Consider the following 9,451-nt stretch of genomic DNA (forward strand, 5'->3'; position numbering starts at 1 on the left):
GACGCTGTCGGACCTTATGATAAAACGACATATATCCCTCTGGTCCTTTGGTCATAAAGACTTAATAACTTGCGGGTTTCAAACATATATTTTCTACGAGATAATAGCCTTCAAATGCGTCTAAATCCTAAAAGCACCACTTCGATCACCCCTTTCTCCTTCCATTCTGTAAGCATGGCCGTTTTCACAGTGAGCGTTTTATTTGTCCTGAATAGCCAATTTTTAGTCCTAACACAAACAGCCTACAAAATGGAAACAGTGCATTATATATGGTTAGAGAACGGCAGGGGTCGCTTAAAATAGCAATGGAAGATTTTTCTCGAGCACAAATCGGGTCATCAATCATGTGTCAACATTGCCCAATGTTTCAATGCTTAGATTTAGGTGTATAGATTCCCCTCTAGCGGCTTAAAATCGTTGGATAAAATGGTTTTGTCGATTAAACAAAAATAAAAATAAATGTATGTATATATAAACAAAAACAAAAAAAACAGTAGTTTTAAATTAATGTCCATAGTTAGTTGTTTTTGGTGTACAGCTAAACTATCACTTTTTGCAAATTATAAGTCGTTGAACTAAACTTTAAATCATTTCTTAATTATTGGCATACTGTAATATTTAGGCGGTGATTCCCTAATGCTTATACTAATTACTTCTTATAATTTCTAATAATTTATTTTTTACATTATTTCTGACATTTTTAATTTTTGAGCATACTAAGCTTTAAGGATAATAAATCAAATATTTAGATTTTTTATGCCATTTGAGTAGTATTCTGTGGCGAAACCAACTTCTTTTTTTCAAATCATACTATTTTCATGTTAATTGTTAAGCAAATTACTATTAGAAAATATCGATGTATCTTCATTGAAATTTGAACTTTTTCGAATTAATTTTTTTTTTTGAGGATTAATAGGTCTACGATAATACATTTGGATTATATTCAGGAGGTTACAATTATTTAAAAATTGTAGTCATTGATATTAATCTATAAACATGTTATGACTTTAGTAATGACTAGATTACATTTTCATTACTTTTATTCTTAGCATGAACTATTTGATAACTTATAAATTGCTTGTTAAAATTTTGATTTGGATACATCGACATTTAAAAAAATCACCAGTTTCACAATTTATAAGAAAAAATATTGGTGCTCAACAAAAAGTAACTGACTCATAAAATAATGTAAAGAAATATGATTTCAAAATGTTGTGTTTAAAAATATTTAAAAATTAAAAAAAGTCAGAATTTGAATGAATTCGTTATTAAATTAAACAAAGGCGGTGAGTATGCTTGGTCGATCATCCCATTAAGTTATTTTGAGCAGAAATTATTTTTCTCGACAAATAATTTTGCTCAAACATTTTTTAATTAGAAAGTAACATTCTTAATGATTTTTAGTCCATTTCACGTATAGTGTTAATTCATATACCTTCACTCACTCACACACACACACACACACACACACACACACACACACACACACACACACACACACACGCGCACACACACACATACACCGGACTCCTGATTTNCACACACACACACACACACACACACACACACACACACACACACACACACACACGCGCACACACACACATACACCGGACTCCTGATTTATGAACACAAGATAATCATTTCCACACAGTATACATATACGCAATCAGGACTATATATATATATATATATATATAAAAATTTAGTTCCAAGAGATTTTAATTGAAAAAGTTCACCAAAAACTCGGACAACGGGTTTGCGATTCAGCTGAATTATCTCGTGATCGAGCTGACTGAGATTCATACTAGTGAACTCACGCAGTTGTTCCAAAATATGATAGCGTATTGGATGGTGATAGAGTAAACAATAACGTATCTCAGCTATTGTGTTTTAGAAATCCTTTTTCGAATAGACACTCGAAAAGGAAGCGTCGTATTGTATTATTATGCATTCATACTTTCAGTTCAGTAAAAAAAAAAAAAAAAATACAACTTGTGAATACCAATGACTTGAATAAAATAGGGCCAACAACGTCCCTTGACAATTAACTTATCTCTGTACGACTGTACCTTTCGGTTTATTATACACACAGCTCTAATAATATAGTGTAGTTTTTCAGTACTATTCAAGAATAAAAGGTAGTACAAACAATACCTTAATGCCAATATTTGACGTTGTGGTTAACAAGATTATTAGATAATTAATTGTTATAATTTTTAATTAAATATTATTCTTTTTTCTAAATTTAGTGTTATTTTTTTTCGTGGGGAGGGGAAATCTAATAGTTAAATATCTTTTATCTATTGTATCAAAAATTACAAAGGGTGTACACCTTCCTTTTCCTCAAATAGTTTACTAATAACAAGTGTTTACATACAATTTATTTATACATAATATATAATTAATAAACGTACATAAGTAAATAGTGGTTTTGAAGGATTTTAAAAATAGTGAAAATATATGTAGAGTTTGTACTATCCATATAAGGATATGTATAATATAATGTGTGTAACTTCAAGTTTATCTGTGTCTGATAGAACCTAAATATTTTAACGAATAATTATTAATTAATTAAAAATAATATTCAATATTAATGATTTAAAATATGTTTATAATACATTGCAAAGTGCAATAAATGATAGAGATTAAAATGGAGCTTGAGGTCAAAATTATATCTCTGACACCAATATATAATTTCAGAGGGAGCAACTATTTACATTTTTCCTACATACACCCACAGGTAATAAGTAGTCAAACTAATTTTTTAAAATCTTAAGATTTTCAACATTAATGAAGATAACAGTACTTAATTTATTTTTTGTCTTGTAAAATTTGAGTTGTGTTATTCAATCCATCACAAATTGTTAATGATATTTGCGAATGACGAAATCTCGACGTATTTACCTAAGTATTTTATTGTTACTAAATTGTTTCAAATAATTTAATTTATTAAATATTATGTTCAAACATTATATTATCACAGAATCCACTCAGCTTTTATTCATAATCAATATAAGTTTTATAAACGAATTGTTCCCAATACGTAGTTTTATTCTCCTCATCATCATCATTATTATTATTGTTATTATGATCATGATTATTACTATTGTTTTATTACTATTTATCATCAAACTTAGATCAATAATTATAGTTAGAATACAACTGAAGCTCATAGTGTCACGAAATAAAATATAAAAACATGAATAGACTTAAATGAGTTTTTTACATTAAAATAATATATGCGATACCATAACTATTACTTTGGTTTAGATGAGATTTCATCGATTTCATTGATTTAATATATTTAATATACTTAAATATTTTAGAATTTAGATGAAACAATGTGTGTCACCAATGAAGACGTTCCTTAAAATATCTTCTTCACTTATCTTCAATAAGTCTCAACTTGTCTTTAGAGCTATCTTTTCCAATTATATGGTCCATACTATCTTAGTATGTATATTAAACATGAATATCATTTTCCATCATATTCTACGATATCCCTCTCGAAAATGTTATTTATGGCATACATTTACCAACAAAATATAAGAAGGTATCTAAACCCTAATGGTTTTTCTGATATCTATATTTGTATCTAACAAATAGCATACATTTGATAGCTTATCTGATTTTTTGTTTGTATTCAAACTTATTTGAGCAAAAGAATTTTTCATCAATTTCGAAAAGAGTTTTTAACTCCAATAAAAAAGATAAGACAAATATCATAAACTATAAAGTTTAAAATAAGACAATTTTAGCATTAACTCTCTACTTTCAATAATTATAATTCACTTACTTATATTTTGTTTTTCATTATTGTTGGTAAAGGACAAAAATACGTCAAGTCGACAGAATATGAGAATTTATTCTTATAATTTATTAAATTAAACAAATTAAGCAAGCTGTCTATACGAGCAGGCTAACATCCGATTTCTAGACGTATTTTAGTACAACGAAATAACCTAAAACATCATTCACAATTTAAGAATAATTTGGTAACCTTCATATTTTGGTATCTATTTTTAATATTATCTAGGATGAATCAATTTAATTACCTACTCTTATTTTTATATTTTTTCATGATCTTGTATGAAATTATATCTTTAAATAGCACCGTTATAAAATTGTAATCCAAACGATTGTTATTATATACGGATACAGTAACGATGGACAATAAATATATACTTATCTTAACATCGACAATCATAGTCATAACTGATTGACGGACAAACACAACAGGGATATAAATGGTTTTAAACTTATGTTTAAGGTCATTAAAATATTTATGCATATATAAACCTAAAAACCTCCACCCAAACCATTAAAAGGCGCTTTTTTAACCACTGTATTTCATAGCAACAATTAGAAAGGATGATTTAATGTATTGTAATCTTTAATTGATTATTTCAAACAAACGTTTTAATAGTTGAATCTCATTAATATGATGTATACGTAGTACATAATGTAATATACATCGTTTTTTTTTGTTTTGTCATAATATCCTCAATGTAGATTAAAAAATTCTTCGAAACAACAGAAATTATAACATAATTTTAGGCTTTTAGTGTATATAGAACACTTACTTTAACTGATATTGATGTCTTTTTTAGTATCTACTACAACTTACTGTTCTCTGTAAATTGTTTTTTGTCAAATCTTGTAAAAAACTGAAACTACAAAAAACGATTGATAAATGAGCTTCGTTATATTCAATATTTAGATGTTATATTAAACTTATATTTAAGATATTAACAATGGTTTTATATCGCACTCTAATAGATGTATAAACGATTTAAAATGTGTACCTTAATGTATTATTAATAAGACAGAGTAGTTTTAGGAGTTTATAAAAAATAAAAATTATTTAAAAATGTTATTTTAATTGCACTATGAAAATACAATTAAACCTAAAAAAATAAAATATAATACTTAAATTGATTACATTAACATTTCATTTTAGTTAAATGTTGTACTCAAATATTTGAAAATGTATGAATATATATATATATATATAAAAGAAGTTTTAATTTATTTATAATATTATACTTGTATAATTGTATTAAGTTATTACGATACTAGGTAGATAATATTCGTAGGTGATGTTTACAATAGATGATATAAATTTATTAAAATCTATTTTATTTTTAATAGCCATGATATTTCCATCAAAGGAACAATACTAAACATACTATTTCTCAGCATTAACAAATATGATTCGATGACGAAATTTATCATAAGGTCAAAAAAAATTATAAGAATAATACAATTATCTAATCATTATAAAAACAATAAACGTCATTAGTTCTTTGTAAAAGTCTAATTGATAGTGCCCGGTCTTTCAATAACGTAAAGTATGAGATACAAATTTTGAATTTGTGGACCAGGTGGAGCCATATTATTATGAGATATTTTTCTCTTCTTTCATATTTCTAAGTACCTATTCTAAATGTCCAATATAATTTATAGTCTACGGTTCGTGCCTTCTATCCGACGCTAGCGATTTATAGAAATATACACAAGACGTGGACTAATACGTCAGGCTATGTCTTAAGTCGAAAAGTCGGATTTTTTTTATTCATTTTTAAACTTTTTATCCGAATCATAAATTTCGATTCGTCTACAAACCACAGTTTTGTTTTGAAACAATCAATATGAAGTTTAAATAAAAAGTAATAATAGTGGGTAAATCCTGTGAAATTTGTAATTTGCTACTTAGCAAATCTAAAACGTTTATTCTAATTAATGAGGAAACAGTTCTTACTATATTTTATATTTGTACATCAAAGATTATGGAAATAATGTCTGTTTTAGATTATGCAATTAAAATATACGACGTAATTTATAAACTAATTAAAACATCTAAAAGATCGTTATGAAATATTGTACATAGATTGATTTTTATGTAAATACATGTTTTAGCTTACTTTTGGAAAGTTGTTGTCTTGCATCAAGATGATTAATGATATTATAATATTACCAACTATAAACCAAAATGGTAAATTATGATTTTGTCGATGAATAATTTAGAGTTATCTCTATATGAATTTTAAGCACTCTAATTTTCTTATATTATTCATTTACTATATGCATAATATATAAACAAAAGTTTTCAAGTTGTCATCAAAAATTAAATTATATGATTTATACAAATCCAGGATTTCCACAAATTTACTGTGGTTTGACACTATAGAACATCTAGATTCTGAATTAAATATTATAATATTAAATGTACAATACAAGAAAAAAATGTCAAGATATTGTTTAATTTTGAAATTAAAATATTGTTTGGACTTTAAATGCGTTAAAAAAAACCTTGGTTAAAGGGTTAAACGGAAAAAGCGTTAAGCGTTATCAATTACCTACTGTAGGTATTATACATATTAAATACTATAAGTACTAAAATAATAAAACGTTATTGCATAGTTTTAATTGCATAATCAATAATAATACTGTTATAATAATATACATAGTAATATCTATTCATTGTATCAATATAATTGTGAAGAAGTTTATGATACCCATGAATTATACGGTTGTACGATCTTAATATTCTTTCTGTATTCTCCAATACAAAAATATATTAATGATAAGTGAGCCTGATTAATTGAACCAAAACTTTTAAACTATATTCTATCGGAAATTTATACATCTTCTTAATTATTATCGGTTATACAAAACTGAGATTGGTTTTTTACCAAACTAATATATATTTATTAGCACTATATTGTATTGTAAGTAGCTTTTAATATTATTCAATAAATTATTAATTTAATAATATTAATTTACTATCAGTTTTAACAAAATAAATACCATTATATTTTTAATTAATACTTAATGAAAAAAAAAAATTTGGTATAAAATTCGATTTACGCGTGATATGTATTTCAAATAGATTGTTCTTTTGCAAATTTAAAATTTGTGGGACAATAGGTACTCTATTCCCTCTACTATACATTTGGTGTTGTATGTAATCTATACACACAATATTTTTCATCAATATTTATAGAAAAAAACTAAAAATGATTTAAAATACCTCAAAAGGGTTTAAAAATATTTTGAAAAAATGATAATTCATGGAAAATGGTCGTTTAAATATTTGGTGAACATTTTAAGTATCTATTGTCATTTGTTTTTGAGTTACAAAATATAATATAAGTAACGAAATCGATTTTGTCAAAAATTGATTTTGCTTTATAATTTCTTTTTTTGCTGCTTTTTCCGATACTTTTTAAAACTTTTTGGAATTTTATACTTTTGAGACCCCCTAAAGCAACAACTAGATTCACTTTACTAATAGAAAAGATGCTGAGTAGATAATTGGAGCATTTCTATTGTCCCATAAAGCGATGGCAGACCGAAAAAAAATCACAAATCATTGTAAAATCAATACATTTATCGAAGCGGAGCGTTCAGAATCTAAAATAGGTAATACAATATAAAGTTATTGAATTAAATGTAAATATAGATAATTCTCAAATATATCTTCTATAATATTGCTAGTTTCATCCAAACATTTTAAAAACATGGTTGAATTAAACTGACATTTAGTATATTTCATTATTGACATTTCATTATTTAAATAATTGTAAAAATTATTGCTCGAAGAGTGTGGGTGGCGATATTATGTAAAATAAAGATTTGAGAGGTAAAACAAAAAAGTATAAAAAATATTATGTAAACTAATGGCAAAACGCAAGTAACGTGTTAGTAATTAATGTGTCATTGTAATCTACTGGTTTTTTTCAACAACGAATAATTTAACAAACCCCGAGTATCTCATCGAACTTATATACATTATATTATTATATTATATCGATAAAATAAAGTCTACGAACTTTGAGAATTTATAATTAAAAATTATAAGTAATTTATTTTAACAAATATTAGTTTTTTTGGTCTTTATATTTGTTCTTAAATTTTAGCAAAAGACAAATTATGTTTTCCAAAGTTTTGTACTAATTCCATAAATATTAATTATACTTAAATAAATTGCATTGAGTTAACTTATCAACTGCTTGTGTAAATAAATCTTTGTTCAAGAATAATATGACAACTTTGTCATCAAATCAATTTCAAGTTTTTTTTTATCTGATAAAACTAGAATATATTGATTTTTTATATTATTTCTATGCACTCATTTTCATTTTATTAGTTTTATTAATTTATTATCTAAAATTGTATTTGATACTCATGAATTAAATCCATCTATATATTTATCAAAGAAAGTGTCCTCCTGATTCATAATCAACCCATTAGAGTTATCGACTTAATATTATGAGAATATAGTTGGTATTATAATTTCACAGCGCACTAAGAAAGGATTTTTCAACATTTTGATTTTAAGAGGTTGAAAGAGGCAAAAATAAATTGTTTACGTGTAAATTGTATATCTAAATACATATTGTGCGGCACAGCGGCCAGTGGGTTTCCATAGCTACAAGCGACTTATCCTTTTTGTCCGTATAATTATGTGTTTGTTTGATTTGTAGATATGAATTGTTCCTAGAAGTAAAGTTCTACACTTTATGTTTATGAATATATATATATATATATATATATATATATAAATGAATCCCTATTTCCCTTGGTTAACGCATTATGCGTTAGCTTATCGTTTAAAACAAATCCGTCTATGATATAAAATAGTTAATTTATCATTTCTTAGTGCACATCTCACAGTCGGTTCAATCGGAAAATTAGTGAAAAATTGTACAGTGAGGTTATTTGATAAGTTAATTACGGTTAGTTCAAAGCAATCACGCTTAATATTGTAAGCAAACTTAAGTCACAGAACTCGCAATAATACAAGTGAAATACATACAAGAGCAAGTCAAACACATCATTTGACTGACAAAAAGGTCGGATTGCAGGTAGCTGGAAACACGCGGCCTGTCGTGGCTTACAATTATGTGTACAGGTATACAATTTGCACGTTTATTTTAATTAATAACAAATTTCTTAATTTCTTATTAGAAATTAGTATTTTTTAATTTTTCGGTTACCATTGGTTAATCTAGCAGATCAGGTTTAAGCGTACAACAAATTGAATTTTCGCACATTGCCTACCACGGAGGCCGAGTTGGACTTATAACAGCTCATCGGCGTGTCCACTATCAAAATAAAAAATAAAACATGTTATTCATATAGAGTGCGCACCTGGCAGGGTGTCGACGATCCACCATGGGTGGATTTTTACCTGTTAATATACTGCACGCATTATCACAAGCAAGTCTCATATAGAGTTGACATTTTTAACGGGTGACGAAGTGCACTGGATCATCCAGTCATTAGTAAAAAGAAATTTCGATTAATATATAGCTCCTTCATTGGTATGTCTGTGAATATAATGGCTTCGTGAATTAGACAAGGGGGTAACTTTAATTGTAATGTCTTTGTCTAAGCTATAAAAACTGCAGTAGGTGTGTAAAAAATTATTGGTCTATTAGAA

Source organism: Myzus persicae, unplaced genomic scaffold (assembly GCF_001856785.1).
Source record: "Myzus persicae strain clone G006 unplaced genomic scaffold, MPER_G0061.0, whole genome shotgun sequence".
In the NCBI taxonomy this organism is placed as follows: Eukaryota; Metazoa; Arthropoda; class Insecta; order Hemiptera; family Aphididae; genus Myzus; species Myzus persicae.